The 22,673-nt window shown below is 47.6% G+C and overlaps 1 protein-coding gene across 1 annotated transcript in view; it reads right to left on the reverse strand.

Annotated features, from left to right (window-relative positions):
• Nucleotides 1-1,044: 1,044 nt before the first annotated feature.
• ETFB (electron transfer flavoprotein subunit beta) overlaps nt 1,045-22,673 on the reverse strand; it is an 85,789-nt gene continuing 64,160 nt past the window's right edge. Inside the window, exon 7 of the mRNA XM_033914527.1 lies at nt 1,045-1,297. The gene's annotated coding sequence lies outside the window, so the exon portion shown is untranslated. The remainder of the gene's footprint in view (nt 1,298-22,673) is intronic.

Here is a 22,673-nt window from a genome sequence, read left to right on the forward strand (position 1 = left end):
ACATTAACAGGTGCTAGAATAGATGTGTGTGTATGTCTTTCTTTCTCTCCTTGGCCACTTTCTGTCTGTCTTTCTTTCTGTCTCTCTTTCCTTAGCTGTCCATCATCACCCCTTGCCTGCTCTCCCTGTCCAGCAGTAGCCCTTCTTCCTTCCTTTTACCTGCCCCGTGTCCAGCAGCACCCCTTCCCTGCTCCCCCTTGTCCAGCAGCAGCCCTTCTCCCTTCGTTTTACATCTCCCGTGTCCAGCAGCACCCTTCCCTGCTTCCCGTGTCCAGTAGCACCTCTTCCCTGCTCCCCGTGTCCAGCAGAACTCCTTACCTGCTCCCTTGTCCCTCTTCCCTACTCCCCCTGTCCAACATGCAGCTTCCTTGTCATTTGCGTCTGCCTTCATCTTCTTTAACGCAGCCTACTGAGGATTGCGGCCCGCTGTAGCGAACCTCGCAGGCAGCTCTGCACCTTGGTAGCACGTTCTCTCTGACACGATCGCGTACGTCAGAGGGAACATGCTATTGAGGTGCAGAGTGGCCTAAGAGGTTCGCTTCAGCCGGCCGCGATCCTCAGTAGGCTGCTTTGAAGAGGAGCAGCGCCGTCGGCAGCGGCTGGTGAGAGAGGGCGGGAGGGGAGAGTCGCTGGCGTGTTCCCTGCCTCCGTGTTCCAAAATGGAATTTGGCACGGAAGGACACAGCACGGCGGCAGCGATCAGAAAACCCTAAGTGCGCATGTGCGCTTAGGGTTTTATTATAGAGGATGTCCACTATGTATGTGAGGTGAGCATTTACCTAATGCCTATAGCAGAGTTGCTTGAAAACCACCTCAATCTCAGAATTTACTACAAAACCTCATCTCAGAATTTTCATGAGAGTCTTCTTCTGGAGTTCACATGTGTAATATGTGTAATATGCACACTGTGCAGGGGAAAGATGGTGCTTTGCAGAATGTGTGTATTTCCTTCTCCTCTCTCAGACAATGCCAGTGATATTACCTTCGGTGCATTCTTAAAACCCTCTATTCCAAGAATACAACAATAAAACAAGTACACATCAGTTCTTCAAAGTATGAGAGAAATGATTCATTTATTTAAACAGGTGATCATTTACAGATGTGTGGAAGTTTTTGTCCATTTTGCCCAAAAGCACAAAAAGATATTTTACAATTTTCAAGGTGCAGGAACTGGTCCCACTCCCAGGAAGATTTCAGAAAATCCAAGACAGCAGCACTACAGTTCCATGTTCACACCGAGTCCCTCTTCTGACCTTCACCTTCTACAAAAGGTAAACAGCAGCATCCTAAAAGGCACCTGAAACAGGAGAAAGCAAACAAAAATCACTCCTAAAAAACTTGGAAACTGGTTCAACACAAAGCACAGCAAGACCTGAAACACATGTGCTCATAACATGCAGCCTTCCTTTGGCTGGGTGAGGAGAAAAAAAAAAAAAATAAATCAGTGTTCCTTCTGCTAACAAGTAGCCTGCCACCCAGACACAGCAAATAAAGACAAACACTGAGAGTTATCTTTCATCCTGGAGGCATGGGAGCAGAGATACCATGGAAATAATTCTGCACACCCTGTGATAGTGTCGAGATGCGTGTCTCTGATTATCCCCTGAGCTGGTGTTTTCATTCAGCTGTTTTACATCATGCCCAAGACAACAGCTCAGTGCCACTGATCTAGAAATCGCAGCAATTCAGGAGAGGCTGTAAGAGGATTCAAAGGAGAGGGGGGCCACATTATGGAAATTCAGTCGACAAGACAGGTACACATAAGTAGCAGACAGGGGTGAACTCCTGAGGCTATGGCCCCACCTATATTTTGCTCACAGAATCAGCAATTAGAGAGATTTGAGTGGGGCTGGAGATTTGCCAAACAATCAAACGTGTGTTCCAATGCTCCTGCAGGCAGAAAAGAGTGGCCCCTCTAGCAGCCTCTCCTGAATTACTGCACTTTCTACATCAGTAGCACTGAGCTGTTTTAAGCCCAACATATAACAACAGATGAATGAAACACCAGCTCGGGGGATGATCAATGACAAGCATTCCTCCTGATACTATTGCAGAATTATTTCCATGGTATGTCTGCTCCTGTGCCACCAGAATGAAAGATAATATCTCAAAACAGTATGGTATTTGAAGTCCTTGTTTAGTTGAAGGGGCCAAACAAATGTCCAGTTCCAGTCAAGCTCTGTAATTACCGATGCTGTGTTGAGCAAAATATTGGTGGGGCCACAGCTTCAGGGGCCCACCCCAATTCTACTGTCTATGCATACCTGTCTTGTGTCATACTGAATTCCTATAACATGCCCCCCCTCTTCTTTGAGTCCTGCCACTCCTGCAGCATTCTCAATTGCTGCACTTTCTAAAGATCCAGCAGGATCAGCAGTACCACAAAGAGGAGGAAGACGGCAGACACTGGATAAGCCCAGAGGACTCTTGTCTGTGATTCTATGAATTTGCTGCCCAACAATCAGACAGGAATCTTAAATGGTCCCTCTATTTAACTCTTTTGATGCCTCACCCAACAAACGTCTAACCCCTTTCCACAGTGGCCTGATGCCTGTCTTCAGAAACCTCTGCAAGCATTATACTATAGCAGTGATTCTCAACCTGTGTGTCACAAAGCACAAGAAGATATGCAACAGGCCAACAGAATATATTTATTTCTCCTGCACCTCAGTATGAGTGTTCCTACTGCTGGTATCCCAAGCATCAAAGTTGAATAGTGGAGTGCCGGTGTCGCAGCAGCTGGCACTCCTGCAGTAGCATTCAGGAATGAGCTTCTTTGATGTTTTTGTAAGCGTACTCTTGCTTTTGGAGCTGTTGGAGAGCTTAAGGCATGCTGGTTCCAGTGGCAACATGCTGTACTTTTTTGCCATAATGCTGGCAAAACTAAACAGCTTTAATACAGTATATACTAGAATATAAAAAGGCCCAAAAATGGGGGGGGGGGGGGGGTCGGTTTATATTCGGGTCAGTGCTGACCCACCCCTCTTCTTGAACCTGTTGCAGGCATCTGCCGGACCTGCCTGGTGGTCCAGCGCTAGGCAGGGACAGGAAGGATCCCTTCCATCTCCTGTCCGGCTACTAACTTTTACCTCCCTACCCCATCCCAGTTTACCTTTTAAATCCTTGGTGGTCCAGCAGTGGGTCGGGACAACAGGAATCCCTCCCACCTTCTCTCCCAGCCAATTCTAAGAATTTTTACCTCCCTCCCTTCTCCCCCGTGTACCTTTAGAATTCCTAGTGGTCCAGCGGTGAAACATGGCAGAAGTGACATTCTTTGCTGCTGCTCATGCAAAGCCGCTAGCTGATCGGCTGCCGTGAGTTCTCATGGGACCGCGAGAACGCGCAGCAGCCAATCAGTTAGCGGCTCTGCACGAGCAGCAGCAAAGGAAGGTCGCTCCTGCCGTGGTTCACCGCTGGACCACCAGGGATTCTAAAAGGTAAGCGGGGGAGGTGGGAGGGAGGTAAAAATTCCTATAATTGGCTGGGACTTGAGGCGGGAGGGATCACTGCTGTCCTAGCCCAATGTTGGACCACCACGACTTACAATAGGCTTGGTGGAGGCCTACAAGGTATCAGGAGGGAGAGGGGACAGGGTAGAGAGCCTGGCAGGGCAGAGTAAGGCAAGGCACTTGAATATTAACCCCCTGGTTTATATTAAAGTCAAATTTTTTTTTTTGAGGGGGGGAAGTTACCTCGATTTATATTAGAGTACATACGGTAGCAATACATTTTATTATGTGCTGCAACTATGTGAATCTGGGACAAAATTCCTAGCCGGGGGCTTTTACCACACAGAATAGCAGTCCTTTGCCCTGCCTACCTTTTACTCATCCCTTGGTAACATGCAAAGCCACCATCAGTAAACATGAATGGGAGGGAGGTGTTAGAAGAACTTGGAGACAAAAAGGGAGAACCATGGGAGGGAGAAAAGGATATTGAATGTTAGAACCAATCACAGTAGTCACATGGTAGGTTACCACTAATCAGAGGTTGTAATCAGAAATTCCTCCCCTACTCATCAATGGGTGGCTCCTCTGGCTCTGCATGGGAACAAAAGGCTTACTATTAGAGATGAGCTAGCTGGGGGTGCTAGTGGTATCCTCCTGGCTGCAGCACACCTGGTTCTCACCATCTGCCTACCCCTCTCTTTTCCCCTTGGCAATGCCTATGGCCTCCCCAGCTTCCATCCATCCTAAGGCTGATCATTTGATTGATAGGCTCTTCAGTCAATTAGGAAAAGGGCATTGCTTGGGTAGGATTTTTTTCTGCTTTTTCTTCTTTCCTCCATCAGATGCAAGTACTTCTGCAACCACAGTATTGCTGGGAAACATTGCGTCACCAAAGCTGTTGCTCAGGTTACAGCTTCTGCAGATAGAAAATGTTACCCAAACAGATGGAGTGGTTCCATGTACAAGCTGTCTTCAGCTTGAAACCCTCATGAAGGAAGTAAAGGAACAGAGAGGAGGTGGAAGACTGAGAAGCATCCATGAGCATGAGACGTACATCAATGAAATGCTTCATGAGGCATCAAAGATTTCCAGCAGTGGGGAAGAAGAGGTCATGCCGAGTGAGGAAAGCTGGACTGAGGATTACAGGACCCCTGCAGGATTGATACTGCCACTCCACCTGCCACTGAACTAAAGAACCAGTATGCAGCCCTGGAAGTGGAGATGAGAGTATGCCAAGAAGAGGAAGGCTCAAAATCCCCACACTTGCTGGATCTGTGACCACTAGGAGGTGTAAGGTAATGGTGGTTGGTGATTCCCTTCTGAGGGTTACAGAGGTGTCCATCTGCAAACTAGACATGATGTCCCAGGAGGTATGCTGTCTGCCTGGTGCCAAAATCTAAGATGTTATGGGAAAGAAGGTGAAGCAGTCAGGTGCACAGGTGGTATTATCGTCCATCCTCCCTGTTGAGGGTAAAGACCATGGCAAAGAAGCTCGCATCGTGGAGATGAATGTGTGACTATGTAGATGGTGTCATTGATAGCATTTCAGCTTCCTGGACCATGGGATGATTTTCCAAGGGCTGATAAGCAGGGATGGTATGCATCTATCAAAGAAGGGAAGAAATGTCCTCAGCAGCAGATTGGCAAATCTGCTGAGGAAGGCTTTAAACTAGAATCATTGGGGCAAGGTGATCAAAGCCTCAGGTAAGTATAGTAACATAGTAACATAGTAGATGACGGCAGATAAAGACCCGAATGGTCCATCCAGTCTGCCCAACCTGATTCAATTAAAAATTTTTTTTTTTTTTTTTTTTCTTCTTAGCTATTTCTGGGCGAGAATCCAAAGCTTTACCCGGTACTGTGCTTGGGTTCCAACTGCCGAAATCTCTTTTAAGACTTACTCCAGCCCATCTACACCCTCCCAGCCATTGAAGCCCTCCCCTGCCCATCCTCCTCCAAACGGCCATACACAGACACAGACCGTACAAGTCTGCCCAGTAACTGGCCTAGTTCAATCTTTAATATTATTTTCTGATTCTAAATCTTCTGTGTTCATCCCACGCTTCTTTGAACTCAGTCACAGTTTTACTCTCCACCACCTCTCTCGGGAGCGCATTCCAGGCATCCACCACCCTCTCCGTAAAGTAGAATTTCCTAACATTGCCCCTGAATCTACCACCCCTCAACCTCAAATTATGTCCTCTGGTTTTACCATTTTCCTTTCTCTGGAAAAGATTTTGTTCTACGTTAATACCCTTTAAGTATTTGAACGTCTGAATCATATCTCCCCTGTCTCTCCTTTCCTCTAGGGTATACATATTCAGGGCTTCCAGTCTCTCCTCATATGTCTTCTGGTGCAAGCCTCCTATCATTTTCGTCGCCCTCCTCTGGACCGCCTCAAGTCTTCTTACGTCTTTCGCCAGATACGGTCTCCAAAACTGAACACAATACTCCAAGTGGGGCCTCACCAATGACCTGTACAGGGGCATCAACACCTTCTTTCTTCTACTGACTACGCCTCTCTTTATACAGCCCAGAATCCTTCTGGCAGCAGCCACTGCCTTGTCACACTGTTTTTTCGCCTTTAGATCTTCGGACACTATCACCCCAAGGTCCCTCTCCCCGTCCGTGCATATCAGCTTCTCTCCTCCCAGCATATACGGTTCCTTCCTATTATTAATCCCCAAATGCATTACTCTGCATTTCTTTGCATTGAATTTTAGTTGCCAGGCATTAGACCATTCCTCTAACTTTTGCAGATCCTTTTTCATATTTTCCACTCCCTCTTCGGTGTCTACTCTGTTACAAATCTTGGTATCATCTGCAAAAAGGCACACTTTTCCTTCTAACCCTTCAGCAATGTCACTTACATACATATTGAACAGGATTGGCCCCAGCACCGAACCCTGAGGGACTCCACTAGTCACCTTTCCTTCCTTCGAGCGACTTCCATTAACCACCACCCTCTGGCGTCTGTCCGACAGCCAGTTTCTGACCCAGTTCACCACTTTGGGTCCTAACTTCAGCCCTTCAAGTTTGTTCAACAGCCTCCTACGAGGAACTGTATCAAAGGCTTTGCTGAAATCCAAATAAATTACATCTAGCATATGTCCTCGATCCAGCTCTCTGGTCACCCAATCAAAAAATTCAATCAGGTTCGTTTGGCACGATTTACCTTTTGTAAAGCCATGTTGCCTCGGATCCTGTAACCCATTAGATTCAAGGAAATACACTATCCTTTCTTTCAGCAACACTTCCATTATTTTTCCAACAACTGAAGTGAGGCTCACTGGCCTGTAGTTTCCTGCTTCATCCCAGTGACCACTTTTATGAATAGGGACCACATCCGCTCTCCTCCAATCCCCAGGAATCACTCCCGTCTCTAGAGATTTGTTGAATAAGTCTTTAATAGGACTCGCCAGAACCTCTCTGAGTTCCCTTAGTATCCTGGGATGGATCCCGTCTGGTCCCATCGCTTTGTCCACCTTCAGTTTTTCAAGTTGCTCATAAACACCCTCCTCCGTGAACGGCGCAGAATCTACTCCATTTTCTCGTGTAACTTTGCCGGACAATCTCGGTCCTTCTCCAGGATTTTCTTCTGTGAACACAGAACAGAAGTATTTGTTTAGCACATTTGCTTTCTCCTCATCACTCTCCACATATTTGTTCCCAGCATCTTTTAGCCTAGCAATTCCATTTTTTATCTTCCTCCTTTCACTAATATATCTGAAAAAATTTTTATCTCCCTTTTTTACATTTTTAGCCATTTGTTCTTCCGCCTGTGCCTTCGCCAAACGTATCTCTCTCTTGGCTTCTTTCAGTTTCACCCTGTAGTCTTTTCTGCTCTCCTCTTCTTGGGTTTTTTTATATTTCATGAACGCCAACTCTTTCGCCTTTATTTTCTCAGCCACTAGGTTGGAGAACCATATCGGCTTCCTTTTTCTTTTGTTTTTATTGATTTTCTTCACATAAAGGTCCGTAGCCATTTTTATCACTCCTTTCAGCTTAGACCACTGTCTTTCCACTTCTCTTATGTCCTCCCATCCTAACAGCTCTTTCTTCAGGTACTTTCCCATTGCATTGAAGTCCGTACGTTTGAAATCTAGGACTTTAAGTATCGTGCGGCCGCTCTCCACTTTAGCCGTTATATCAAACCAAACCGTTTGATGATCGCTACTACCCAGGTGAGCACCCACTCGAACATTAGAGATACTCTCTCCATTTGTGAGGACCAGATCCAATATCGCTTTTTCCCTTGTGGGTTCCGTCACCATTTGTCTGAGCAGAGCCTCTTGAAAGGCATCCACAATCTCCCTACTTCTTTCCGATTCCGCAGACGGAACATTCCAGTCCGCATCCGGCAGGTTGAAATCTCCCAACAGCAGAACCTCCTCTTTCCTTCCAAACTTTTGGATATCCACAATCAGATCCTTATCAATTTGCTGCGATTGAGTCGGAGGTCTGTAGACTACACCCACGTAGATAGAAGTTCCATCTTCTCTTTTCAGAGCAATCCATATCGCTTCTTCCTCTCCCCAGGTCCCTTGCATTTCGGTCGCTTGGATATTGATCTTTACATAGAGAGCTACTCCTCCACCTTTATGACCATCTCTGTCCTTCCTAAAAAGATTATATCCCGGTATGTTTGCATCCCATCCATGTGATTCACTGAACCATGTCTCTGTGATAGCAACAATATCTAGATCTGCCTCTAATATCAGGGCTTGCAGATCATGAACTTTGTTGCTTAGACTGCGAGCATTTGTGGTCATCGCTTTCCAGCTATTTTTCAGCAATAATCTCCTTTTTCGTATGGATTTTTGTGTCGTTTCACTTTCCGTTGCAATACTAAGAAATGAGTTGCTGATATTGCTTATGTTGCAGCCTTTACTACTATCACATCTTTTCTTTTGCCGGGGGTGGTCTCTATAATTGTCCTTCGTACATACACCACCCCCACCTTCTAGTTTAAATGCCTGGAAAAATATTGTCTAAATTTCTCTGCAAGGTTTCTTTTTCCTGCTGTAGTAATATGTAGCCCATCAGTGCAATATAGCTTCTTGTCCTTCCATGTATTTCCCCATCCTCCTATGTACCTGAAGCCTTCTTGATGACACCAGGCTCTGAGCCATCTATTAAAGTCCTCTGTGTTTTTCATTCTTTGCTCTCCTTTTCCATATGCAGGCAGTATTTCAGAAAAAGCTAAAGTCTTTACAAAAGGTTTCACGCCCTCACCAAGATCCCGAAAAGCTTTCTGTGCTGCAAGTGTGGAGTTGTTGGCCAGGTCATTTGTTCCCAGATGGATAACAACATCAGTGTTAAAATCCTTAGTTTCTTCCTTAATTATAGTCAGTATTTGCCTGGAACTCCTGGTAGCTGAGGATCCTGGAAGACATTTCACTATTTTGGACTCCTCGCCCTGTGTTCCAAGGTTAATGCCTCTGATGATGGAATCCCCCAACAGTAATAGTTTTCTGTTTTTGGCTTTTTTATTTGTACTTAGGGTGCTCTTGTTCTCTTGAGTTTCCTTCATTGGTTCCAGTCCCACCTCCCTTCTGTTTTCCTGAGTATCGCAGTGCACTAGTGGAGCGAAGGAATTCTGTAGAGGTAATATTAGTGAAGGTGGATGTTTCTGTGTTACATGTCGCAGTCTTCCTGAGCCTACTGTGACCCATTTATTCCTGGGCTGTTTAATTCTTTGAGGTAGAGGTGGTAAGTTGGTATGATTTTGTGGAGTGATGGAAGCTGCTTTAATTGTATTCAATTCCTGTTTAAGTTTGCAGAGCTCCTCCTTAATACTGGCAAGTTGAAGACAGATGGGGCAAGCTTAAGCCTCCAAATAGTATGTCTTGGAATTAAAGCACCACAGTGATTGCATAGAATAAAGGTCATCTTGATTGGTTGTGAAGTCCTGATTATATGGGTCTCTATATATGAATAGTGGTCCCTGGGGTTGGTGGGACTATAAGTAAGACTACTAGTAAGGCAGAAATATAGGCTCTATACCACCTAAAACACAGTATTTTAAACAAAACTGCAGGAAGAAGAAATAAGATTTAACAGAGGAAAGAGAAGGATTTTTTTGTGCTTTTTTATATTTTTTTTAGTAAAAACAGGGAGGAGAAGAGAAATTAAGCAGATATAATGCTGAAAACCAGTGAAAAGAGCAGAATATGAAATGGTGAGTAACTTAGCTTTTAGAAGTTCACAGGGCAGCCTTGTTTCAGCAATGTCCCAAAGATAATGCAATTAACCTTAGAAGTAAAACAGAACCCCTCCCTTCTCCACCTAATCAGCAGAAAACAATGGCTGAATACTGGTAAGACAGAAATATAGGCTCTATACCACCTAAAACACAGTATTTTAAACAAAAAAAAATGCAGGTTCTATCAGTGCTACCCTAAAACACAGGATTTATAACAGATTTTCCCTACTTTAGTCACCCCACAGGCACCAGAAATATAGGCTCTATACCACCTAAAACACAGTATTTTAAACAAAACTGCAGGTTCTATCAGTGCTACCCTAAAACACAGGATTTATAACAGATTTTCCCTACTTTAGTCACCCTGAGCCACAGGCACCAGAAATATAGGCTCTATACCACCTAAAACACAGTATTTTAAACAAAACTGCAGGTTCTATCAGTGCTACCCTAAAACACAGGATTTATAACAGGATTTTCCCTACTTTAGTCACCCTGAGCCACAGGCACCAGAAATATCAGCTCTATACCACCTAAAACACAGTATTTTAAACAAAACTGCAGGAAGAGGAAATAAGATTTAACAGAGGAAAGAGAAGGATTTTTTTGTGCTTTTTTATATTTTTTTTTAGTAAGAAACAGGGAGGAGAAGAGAAATTAAGCAGATATAATGCTGAAAACCAGTGAAAAGAGCAGAATATGAAATGGTGAGTAACTTAGCTTTTAGAAGTTCACAGGGCAGCCTTGTTTCAGCAATGTCCCAAAGATAATGCAATTAACCTTAGAAGTAAAACAGAACCCCTCCCTTCTCCACCTAATCAGCAGAAAACAATGGCTGAATACTGGTAAGACAGAAATATAGGCTCTATACCACCTAAAACACAGTATTTTAAACAAAAAAATGCAGGTTCTATCAGTGCTACCCTAAAACACAGGATTTATAACAGATTTTCCCTACTTTAGTCACCCTGAGCCACAGGCACCAGAAATATATGCTCTATACCACCTAAAACACAGTATTTTAAACAAAACTGCAGGTTCTATCAGTGCTACCCTAAAACACAGGATTTATAACAGATTTTCCCTACTTTAGTCACCCTGAGCCACAGGCACCAGAAATATAGGCTCTATACCACCTAAAACACAGTATTTTAAACAAAAAAATGAAGGTTCTATCAGTGCTACCCTAAAACACAGGATTTATAACAGATTTTCCCTACTTTAGTCACCCTGAGCCACAGGCACCAGAAATATCAGCTCTATACCACCTAAAACACAGTATTTTAAACAAAACTGCAGGAAGAGGAAATAAGATTTAACAGAGGAAAGAGAAGGATTTTTTTGTGCTTTTTTATATTTTTTTTAGTAAGAAACAGGGAGGAGAAGAGAAATTAAGCAGATATAATGCTGAAAACCAGTGAAAAGAGCAGAAAGCACAGTTACTTACCGTAACAGGTGTTATCCAGGGACAGCAGGCATATATTCTCACATGTGGGTGACGTCATCTACGGAGCCCCGGCGCGGACAGCTTTTCAAGCAAACTTGATTGAAGTTTCAAGTTTGCACACTGCACCACGCATGTGCATGCCTTCTCGCCCACCAGAGGGCGCATCCCACCTCGTGGTCCTCAGTTCCATAACTAGCAAGGAAGCCATCCCCGGGGAGGCGGGCGGGTTGTGAGAATATATGCCTGCTGTCCCTGGATAACACCTGTTACGGTAAGTAACTGTGCTTTATCCCAGGACAAGCAGGCATGATATTCTCACATGTGGGTGACCTCCAAGCTAACCAAAGTAGGGCAGGTGGGAGGATGGCAATTTAGGAAAACAGATTTTGCAAAACTGACTGGCCAAACCGGCCGTCACTCCTGGATAGAGTGTCCAGACAGTAATGAGAGGTGAATGTATGAACCGAAGACCAAGTGGCAGCCTTACATATGTCCTCCATCGGAGTGGATCGGAGAAAGGCTATCGAAGCTGCCATTGCTCGGACCTTGTGCCCCGTGACTCGACCCGGGGGAGGAAGGCCAGCCTGAGCGTAGCAAAAGGAAATGCAAGCGGCCAACCAGTTAGACAGAGTGCGCTTGGAGACTGGATGCCCTAATCGATTGGGATCGAAGGACAAGAACAATTGAGGAACCTTCCGATGAGACCTGGTGCGTTGAAGATAAAATGCCAACGCCCTCTTACAGTCAAGCGTGTGAAGCGCCGTCTCGCCAGGATGGGAGTGGGGCTTAGGAAAGAACACAGGAAGGACAATGGACTGATTGAGGTGGAAATCAGAAACAACTTTAGGTACAAACTTAGGATGGGTGCGGAGAACCACCTTGTCATGATGGAAGACAGTGAAAGGAGGGTCCGCAACCAAGGCTTGCAACTCCCCAATCCGCCTGGCGGAGGTGAGGGCGATCAGAAACACCACCTTCCAAGTCAGAAATTTCAAGAGGGACTTGTTGAGTGGCTCAAAAGGGGGTTTCATCAGTTGAGCCAGGACCACATTCAAATTCCACACGACCGACGGGGGCTTAAGAGGGGGACAAACCCTGAGTAACCCTTTCATGAAGCGTGTCACCAAGGGATGGAGTGACAGAGGGCGTCCATCCAGAGGTTGGTGGAAAGTAGAAATCGCACTGAGATGAACCCGCACCGAAGTGGTTTTCAAGCCAGAGCGCGACAAATGGAATAAATAGTCCAAAACCGAGGATACCGGGACTGATATCGGATCCAGGTGAAAAGACGAACACCAGGTGGAAAACCTGGTCCATTTCTGCGCATAGCAAAGCCTCGTCGAGATCTTGCGGGAGGCTTCCAACACCTCCCTCACCGATTGAGACAGGTCCGGAGGAGTCAGGGAACAAGAAACCAAGCTGTCAGGTGCAATGACTGCAGATTGGGATGTAACATGGATCCTTGACTCTGAGACAGCAGAGAGGGAGATACAGGCAGGGGAAGAGGCTCCCTGGCGCTGAGCTGGAGCAGCAGGGAGAACCAGTGCTGACGCGGCCACCGAGGTGCTATGAGAATCATCGTGGCCGTGGACGATTTTAGGTGTACCAACGTTCGCATGATCAGAGGAAACGGAGGGAATGCATACAGGAACCTCCCTTCCCAGTCTAGTAGGAAGGCATCTGCTTCTAGACGGTCCCGTGAGTACATCCGAGAACAATATAGTGGTAGTTTGTGTGTCTCCGGAGAGGCAAACAGATCCACCTGTGGCGTTCCCCAGCGAGCGAAAACCTCGCGCAGAACTGCTGAGTGTAGGCTCCACTCGTGCGGTTGCAGAAGTCGACTGAGTTTGTCCGCCAAGCAATTCCGTTCTCCTTGGATGTAGACCGCCCGGAGGAAGATGTTCCGGGAGGCCGCCCACTCCCACAGGCGGAGAGCCTCGGAACAGAGGGGCCAAGACCCCGTTCCCCCCTGCTTGTTCACATAGTACATTGCCACCTGGTTGTCCGTGCGGACGAGGACTACCTTGTCCTGCAATATGTGAACGAAGGTTCGAAGTGCTAGGAAGATGGCCCGCAGCTCCAGCACGTTGATATGACAGCGACGGTCTTCTGCCGACCACAGGCCCTGCGTGCGAAGACCGTCGAGATGGGCTCCCCACGCGTACTCCGAGGAGTCCGTGGTCAGGACCTTGCGGAAAGGCGGAGTGCGGAACAGTAGCCCCATGGACAGATTTGAAGAGTCTGTCCACCAACGCAGCGATTTCCGCAAAAGCGGAGTCACCGAAATGAGGCGAGACACCGGGTCGCACTCCTGACGCCACTGGGACGCGAGGGTCCACTGAGGGATCCTCAGATGTAGCCTCGCAAACGGCGTGACATGTACCGTCGAGGCCATATGGCCCAGCAGCATCATCATGTGCTTGGCCGACACCCTCGATAGTTGGGAGACCTGGCGGCTCATCCGTACCAAGGCTTCCAACCGCTGGGTCGGCAGGTAGGAGCGCAGGCGCACCGTGTCCAGCACCGCACCTATGAATTGAAGAGACTGAGACGGCCTCAACTGAGACTTTGGAAAGTTTATCTCGAACCCGAGAGTTTGCAGGAAGGCAATAGACTGTCGGGTCGCTGAGATAACCCCCTCCCTGGTCGGGGCTTTGATGAGCCAATCGTCCAGGTAAGGGAACACATGGAGTCCACGTGACCTCAGGGCTGCCGCAACCACCACCATGCACTTCGTGAATACTCGTGGGGACGCGGCCAGGCCGAAGGGCAGTACCCTGTACTGGAGGTGGAGGTCCCCCACCTGGAATCGTAAGAATCTTCGGCAGGCGGGGTGCACCGGAACATGGGTGTATGCTTCCTTCAGGTCGAGGGAGCACATCCAGTCCCCTTCCTCCAAGAGGGGATACAAAACCGGGAGAGATAGCATTCGAAACTTCTCCCGGGCCAGGAATTTGTTGAGCTTCCTGAGGTCCAGTATGGGGCGCAGGTCCCCGGTCTTTTTTGGAACTAAAAAGTAGTGGGAGTAAAACCCCGTACCCCACTGGTCCTTGGGGACCGGCTCGACCGCCCGAAGCTTCAAGAGTGCTTTTGCTTCGGTTATAAGGGTCGGTAGCTGCGAACGATTGCAGGGGACTAAACTTGGGGGACTGTCCGGCGGCGAGGACACAAAGTTGAGCGAGTAGCCCTCGGAGACGATCCGGAGCACCCAAGCGTCTGAGGTAATCCCGGTCCATGCCTCCAGGAAGGACCGAAGACGGCCCCCGATAGGAAGGGGTTCCTGTGAAAGTGCGGAGGGGAACCCGCCCCGTCCGCTCAGCCCGTCAAAAGGAAGGCGCGGGCTTAGAAGGGCCCTGCGCCGGGGCTTGGGTTTGTCCCCCTCTGCCTCGCTGAGACGGACGTCTCGGAGGCGGTCTCGAGAAAGCCGGGGTCGACTTCTGAGGGTATCGGCGCGGCGGAGGCCGAAAGGGTTTCTGCGGCGGGGGCCTAGGTTTGGGGCGGACCAGGGATGCTAGAGAGCGCTCCTGCTCCGACAAGCGCTTTGTCGCCGCATCCAATGACTCGTCAAATAACTCGGACCCCACACAAGGCAAGTCTGCAAGGCGTTCCTGCAGGTTTGGGTCCATGTCGAGGGTGCGAAGCCAGGCCAAGCGGCGCATGGCCACTGCGAGGGCCGACACCCTCGAAACCAGCTCAAAGGCGTCGTACACTGCATGGAATAGGTACAACCGCAATTGGGACAGGTTGGACATAAACTTATCGAATCCTGCTCTTTGGGAGTCCGGTAACGAGTTTCGATATTGAGGGAGGTCCTTCACCATACCACGCAAATAGGAGGAAAAGGTGAAGGCGTAATTTAGAACCCTGGTGGCCATCAGGGAATTTGAATAGAGGCGACGGCCAAACTTGTCCAGGGTCCGCCCCTCCCTGCCTGGTGGAACCGCCGCAGAAACCCGTGAGGGCTGTGATTTTTTTAGAGCAGACTCCACCAGAAGAGACTGGTGTGAGAGCTGCGCCTTATCAAACCCTTTAGGAGGGATCGTCCTATACTTCGATTCCATTTTTGACGGTACAGACGTGACTGTAAGAGGGTTTGACAAGTTCTTCAGCCAGGTCTGCAAAAGGACACTGTTGAGAGGGAGTCTAGGCACCTCTCTAGGAGGAGTGGGGAGGTCCTGTTCCTCCAAAAATTCTTTGGAGTACCGAGAACTTACCATCAGGTCAATCCCCAGGGCTTGGGCCATGTCCTGAACGAAGGATGAAAACGAGGACGGCCTAGCCTGGGGGGACGGGGTTCTCGACCGCCCCACCGAGGAGAGGGGGGAGGCCTCATGAGAATAATGAGGATCCCTAACCGATCCCGAGTCCCAGGATCCCCTCTCGAGGGTCCTCGAGGGGGAAGGGGAAGTTGTCCTCCTCGCAGAACCCTTGGGTGAGGACCCCGGGGTTCGTGGGACACTCTCCCGTTTCCTCGGCGAGGCGGCCCGGGAAGACTTCCCACGAGGTGAGCGGAGGAGCCTCGGGTTGTCGAGGCGCAACTCCGACACCTGCAGCGCCTCGCCCCCGAACGACGAGGAACGGTCGCGCCGAGGCGAGCCTCGGGGCCGCTTAGACTTCCTCGATCGACGCCCCGTCCGAGGTCGCGTCGAGGGCGAGGCGTGCCTGGAAGACCCGGAGGAAGAGGAGGAAAGACGGCGCACTCTGCGCAACTTTTCTTTGGGCCTTACACTCCGCTCAGGGGGTTCCCCCGAGGTCGAGGTCCGGGGCGGGGCCGAGACCGAGGTGAACGGGGCCCCAGTACCCGAGACCGAGGTCGCCGAGGCCGGGGCTCCCGTGGTCGAGGGAGCCGAGGCCGGGGCCTCCGAGACCGAAGGCGCCCCGGCCGAGGTCGAGGCCGCCGGAACCGCAACACGTTGCAACACTTCCAGGGCTCCCGACAGCTCCGATGAGATCAGAGCTCGGAGGAGATCCTGGAAGGCCGGAATCCCCACGAAGGTGGGGAGTTCCGAGTCCGGGGCACACTCCCTGGAGGGCGACCTCGGTCTCGAGTATTCCCTCGGGGTGTGCGGAGTCGAGGTCCGATGCGGGGCCGGGGTTGACCCACCCGCCTTGGCCTGACTCGAGGATGGCTTCTTTGCTGAAGGGGATGGAACAGAGGACTTACCCGATGCTTGCTTCACGGACGACGTCTTCGAGGAGGATGGGCGAGGCGAGGCCGAGGTCCCCGAGGACGCCGAGGCCGAGGTCAAGGCCGGGGCCGAAGCCGAGGCCGACGTCGAGGCCTTAGGCGGTGCGTCGACGGCGAACAATTCCGCCATTCTGGCCTTGCGGCGACGGAGGGCCCTGTTTTGGAAGGTAGCACAGCGATCACACGACTCTGTCGGATGTTCGGGCCCAAGACAGACAATGCACCACCGGTGAGGGTCAGTGATGGAAAGCAACCTCTCACACCGGCTGCACTTTTTGAATCCCGTAACAGGACGGGACATCCACGAAGAAAAAGAAGAGGGCCGGGAACGTACCGACGTCCCGCGGCCACGGCTTCCGGGAGCCCCCGGAGCCAGACGAAACGAAATACTTTTTTTTTTTTTTTTTTGAAGAACCAAAAAGAAAAACAGCACCGCGAACTAATTCGATGGGAAAACAAACTAAACGCGGCAGCTAGAAGGCAAAAACACTGGAGCTCAGATCCACAGGGCTTTCTTGCTCCGCGGAAAAAATTGAACTGAGGACCACGAGGTGGGATGCGCCCTCTGGTGGGCGAGAAGGCATGCACATGCGTGGTGCAGTGTGCAAACTTGAAACTTCAATCAAGTTTGCTTGAAAAGCTGTCCGCGCCGGGGCTCCGTAGATGACGTCACCCACATGTGAGAATATCATGCCTGCTTGTCCTGGGATAATATGAAATGGTGAGTAACTTAGCTTTTAGAAGTTCACAGGGCAGCCTTGTTTCAGCACTGTCCCAAAGATAATGCAATTAACCTTAGAAGTAAAACAGAACCCCTCCCTTCTCCACCTAATCAGCAGAAAACAATGGCTGAATACTGGTAAGACAGAAATATAGGCTCTATACCACCTAAAACACAGTATTTTAAACAAAAAAATGCAGGTTCTATCAGTGCTACCCTAAAACACAGGATTTATAACAGATTTTCCCTACTTTAGTCACCCTGAAATAAGTAAATCACTAAATACCTCAACACAAAAAGGGAAAAGGGGGAAGCTCGAAGTATGGGAAACAAGTTTCTGGATCTAGAGGCTGTGATGGAAGAGGCCGAGTTGGATTTAGTGGCTATCACAGAGACATGGTTCACCGAGAACCATGATTAGGATATTATTATACCAGGCTACGATTTGTTTAGGAAAGACAGGATAGGAAGAAGAGGGGGGGAATGGTGTTCAATGTTAAAGATCATATTAAAACCATACAATTGCAGGATTTGCAGGGTAAGGAGGTGTGGAAGACCCCAATTGATTTTCAGAGGATTGGATTCGTGAGGAGCTAGTTAAACTGAAGGTGGACAAAGCAATAGGGCCAGACGGTGTACATCCAAGAGTACTGAAGAAACTTAGGGAACTTTTGGCAGCTCCACTGGCTGACCTTTTCAATGCTTCTCTAGAATCGGTAGAGTTTAGGGAATGAAAAACTTTTGTTCAAGAAAGAGGAGCATGTGATGATCTTAAAGTGGCCAATCAGGTTGAAAATTTGATGGTGAAAGCTAGAAGGATGCTAGGGTGCGCGTAGGGAAAGGTATGGCCAGTGGGTAAAAGGAGGTATTGATGCCCCTGTATAAGACTCTGGTGAGATCTCATTTAGAATATTGTGTACAATTATGGAGACCACACCTTCAAAAAGATATAAACAGGATGGAGTCTGTCCAGAAGAAGGCTACTAAAATGGTCAGTGGTCTTCATCATAAGGTATGTATGAGGACAAAGATCTCAATATGTAAGCTTTGGAGGAAAGGCAGGAGAGAGAAGATATGATAAGAGACATTTAAACAGCTACATGGCATAAATGCGCATGAAGCGAGTCTTTCATTTGAAAGGAAGCTCTGAAATAAGAGGGCATAGGATGAAGTTAAAAGATGACAGGCTCAGTTAATCTAAGAAAATATTTTTTTACAGACAGGGTGGTAGATGTGTGGAATAGGCCCCCAATGGTGATGGTGGTGGAGACAAAGATTGTGTATGAATTCAAGAAAGCGTGGGACAGGCACGTGGGATCTATGGAGAGAAGGAGATAGTGGATACTTTGGATGGGCAGACTGGATGGGCCATTTGGCCTTTATCTGTCATTATATTTCTATGAGACACTACGTCAATTAGTCCGCCAATTACCAAGGAACTGAATGATAGTCCAAAGTAGCACCACCATTTCCAAGAAACCACGTAAGGACCTCCCAACCAAAGAAGTTCCACCCCAGACAGAACCATGCATCCCTCTGAAGGAATGAATGGAAATTATTTTCCAGGTCTACAAGAGACCTGTACCCTTCACTGCACAGAACCACACTGCCATACCAAGCTTGCCAAAGCTCGGTGTCGAACAAACCGAGCCCAGGCCACCAGAGTAGAGAGCCAAGGGAGTGCTCTCTGAAATGAAAAGGAGAAGACGTGCTCAAAGCTTAGGCAGACATCAGAGAAGACGACGTACACCTTCCAAGGATATGTGCCCTAAAGCCAAGAAAGGCATCTCACTTAAAGAATGTGATACCAAGAAAAAGGGCTGTACCCAACAGCCAGACAAGAGGCTGTGTCCAACTGCCAGAAATGAAGCTGTGTGCAGCAGTATGAAACTGGATTGTACGACAGAGCTGTGTTCTCCAAGGACAACATGCACAATAGATAGCGAGGAGAAGCACACCACAAGCAGCAGAGGAGCCATGCTGTGCTGTACTGTCCCATGGATAGACGTTCTACATCCAGCTAAGGAGCCATGCCGACACATCTGGTGGAGTTCCGCTCAACACTCAGAGCGGACGACCCTAAACAGCCCAGAAAAGCCACACTCTACAACCAGAGTTGGAGCTGTACAAAAAAATCCCATTAGAGTTGTGATTCACATCCAGAGATGGAACCACATTGGATAGCCAGGTGAAGTCATGCTAAACATCCCGAGATAGAGCTGAGCCACACAGGCAGTTAGGTCTGTGCTCGATGACCTGAGATGGAACCATGCTGAACCGTCAGGAGAAGCTGCGGTGAATAGCAGAGATGGAGCTATGTTGAGCAGGCAGGAGGAACCACAGCCTACAGAGAAGGAACCATACTCAGCTGTCAAGTAGAGAGATGCGTTCCCCTCTCAGAGAAAGAACTGCACTGAACTGCCAAAGAGTTGCTTTCCACATCTGGAGGTGCCACCATGCAGAATAGATAGATGGGATTGTGCTCTACCTCTAGAGGTGAAGCTACCCTGCATAGCCAGCAAAAGTTGCAATCTGCAACCTGTGACAGATTCAAGTGGTACTGCTAGGAAAAGCATTGCTCTACAGGTAAAGGCGGAGCTGAGCTAACAGGGGATGCTCCGCTTTAAGTCCAGAGAAGTGGCAAAGCCATCCACAGCCAGGGACAAGTTGCACCCAACATCCCGACTTGGAGCCATGATGTACAGTCAGGAGCAGTGCCTCCAGAAGATGGTCTCTGTATCCAAAGGAGACCTGCAACTGGTCATGCAGAGATGGGAACATGTCCTATAGCAAGGTAGAGTCACAGCGCCTATCCAGCAAAGATGCTAAGCTGCCCACCAGAAAAAGATGCACCCTACATCCAGAGGTGAAATAATGCTGTGCAGCACTCTCACTCTACAGCTAGCTTCGAAAGCCAGAGAAGGCAGTGCACTCACTCCAAATTCCTTGATGGAATCATGCTCGAGGGCTAGAAACCTCAGTGCACTCGCTCTACATCCTAATGCACTGTACTTAATTCCCAGAGCCGGGGTCACCTACCTGGAGATTACTTTGCGCTTAACCACCAGGGACAGAGTTGTTGTCCAAGAAAGCGCTTCATTCTACTCCTGAGATGGAGCTGTTCCAATACCTGGAGCTGTTCCAATACCAGAAACTGCATTTGCTCAAATATACAGAGATGAAACTGATGGAGCTGTTCTGATACCAGAAATGTTGCTTGTTCAACATGCAGAGGTGGAGCTGAGGAAGTTGATGCCAGTCACCGGAGGAGATGCTTTGCTCAACTTGCCACTGAAGGTGGTGCCTTGCTCAACATCCAGAGACGGAGCTGTTGTCTGCAGCCATAAGGGGCACTGTGCCCCAAATCCCATGATGGAGCAGACAAGAGCTGGTCCCTGTAACCAAAGAGAGAACTTACTCTACATAAAGAGACTGACATGAGCTCTCCCTAAAAGGAAAAAGTCATGCCCAACGGCCAGTAATGAAGCAGTGCTTCACATCCAAAGATAGAGCTTATCTGACTACCAGCTGCTCAAAATCCATGAAACGAGGTCCCTAAATCTATTGGATGTAAAAGGTCCCATGACCAAAGACAAAGTCGGACTCCAGAAACAGCACTCAGCAACATACAGAAATGGAGCAGAATTCCACATTCCAAGAGGAAGCAGTGCCCTAAAACTAGGGGCGAAATGACACTCACAAACCAGAAGCAAAACAAGTGCCAGCCCCAGAGACAAAACAAGATCCCACTGAAGAGACAGATTGAGACACGGTTGCCCTCATTGAAAAGAGAGACAACCCCAAATGGGACAGATTTTTCCCCAGATCCATTCCCATTCTTTTGGAAGGAAGAGGGTATAAAATATTTGGGTTTCATGATTCAAAAAACACTGGAAGATACAATGACAGTAAATGAAAAGTCTTTATAGCTGAAAGTCAAAGAAATGTGTGAGAATTGGAACCTTCTACATCTTTCTTGGTGGGGGAAGAGTCCAAACCATCAAAATGATGATTTTGCCTGTGGTTTGTTTGTTACGAAATGAGTATGTTACCGGTTTATTTTCAGAGTTCGTTTTATAAGAAATTAAATGGGATTCTTACAAAATTTATTTGGCTAGGTAAAACTGCTAGAATAGCCTTAGTATCTTTGCAAAAGTTACAATTGGCGGGGGTGGGGGGAGGTAAATTTTCCAAATTTTTATAGGTATCATCAAGCCTTCATTTTACGTCAGGGTACGTATTGGATCCTTCATGAACTCATGGAGAATCTGCCGGATTGGCTGATATTAAAGTCATCTCAGGTTCCCATTACGTCTGATCTTACTTCAAAAATTATACATGCAAGTTGGATGACAGCGGCAGTGAGCGGATCCCTGACGAAGCTATTGCGAAACATGTCGGTTCCAGCCCCATGAACTGCTTAAATCTATTGAAAGATCCACATATTGAAAGATCCACAATCATTCAGATAAGTTAAATGGTTTCAAAAAAATTTATTAAAAAAAAGTTACAAATTATTTAAATTAAGTTAAATGCTCAAACCTATGAGGATTCAACACCAAAATTTGCCGCTAAGAAAAATACACATTGGATGGTGGAGTGGTGCTCTGAGGTTTTGATGCATGATGTTAGTAAATGAATTAAGTGATTGAACGGAATGGAACAGAACGGAATTGAATGAAATGGCATAACATCTTAGAGTTTAATATCACAAAACCCATTACATCCGAGTCATATTTTGAGTATCAAGCTGCCTAGAATATATAAGGACAATAGTATTCTTTTTTCCACCTGGAATACATTAAAATTTATTAACACCTACTCCAATACAACAATCCACATGTCAATCTCTACAAATCGGTGAGTTTAAAATCCTCTGGAAACATTGGCTGCAGGCAGGTATACATACTCTTGATGACGTAATTCAGAATGGGGAAATTTATTACAATTGCAACAATCATTCGGCATATCAAAGTCTCAAGCTTATAAATGGTTGCAGTTGAAACAGGCCATTCAGAAAGGGTTCCCTGATTGGCACAACTTAAAAAATCAATATAGCTTGTCAGGCCTATGTTTCCAGACAGATTTGCAAGGGCATCAGGCTGCCAAGTGGTATAAATTAATATCTGAATAAAAAACCTAAAACAAGCATAAAGGACATTTGGAGCATTGAGATAAAGCAGCAAATTTCTGCTACTCAATGACCATGGATTTGGACTTGGAGGATGAGATGTACAGCATCAGCATCTATGAGACAAACCTGGGTTTTTTAGTTACATAGAATTATTTGGACCCCAGTTGTTTGCAAAAGTTGGACAGTTCTAAGGGCTCCTTTTACGAAGCCGCGTTAGCAGTTTAATGCGTGTAATAGCGCACACTAATTTGCCAGCCACACTAGCTGCTACCGCCTCCTCTTAGCGCATGGTAAAAAATTGCGTGCGATAAAGCTGCTAACGCGGCTTCATAAAAGGAGCCCCAAGTCTAATAGATGCTGGCTGGCACTGTCATCTTGAAGTAGGGACACTGGATCATTTGTTATTTTATTGTCCCTTGATACTCAATTTTTGAAAATCAACATGTGAACAAATTAATATGATACTGGAAACATCGATTCCATTATCCTACCATGTGGTCAAATGTGTGACATTGTTAAAAGCTAAAAA

This window comes from Geotrypetes seraphini, chromosome 11 (genome assembly GCF_902459505.1).
Source record: "Geotrypetes seraphini chromosome 11, aGeoSer1.1, whole genome shotgun sequence".
In the NCBI taxonomy this organism is placed as follows: domain Eukaryota; kingdom Metazoa; phylum Chordata; class Amphibia; order Gymnophiona; family Dermophiidae; genus Geotrypetes; species Geotrypetes seraphini.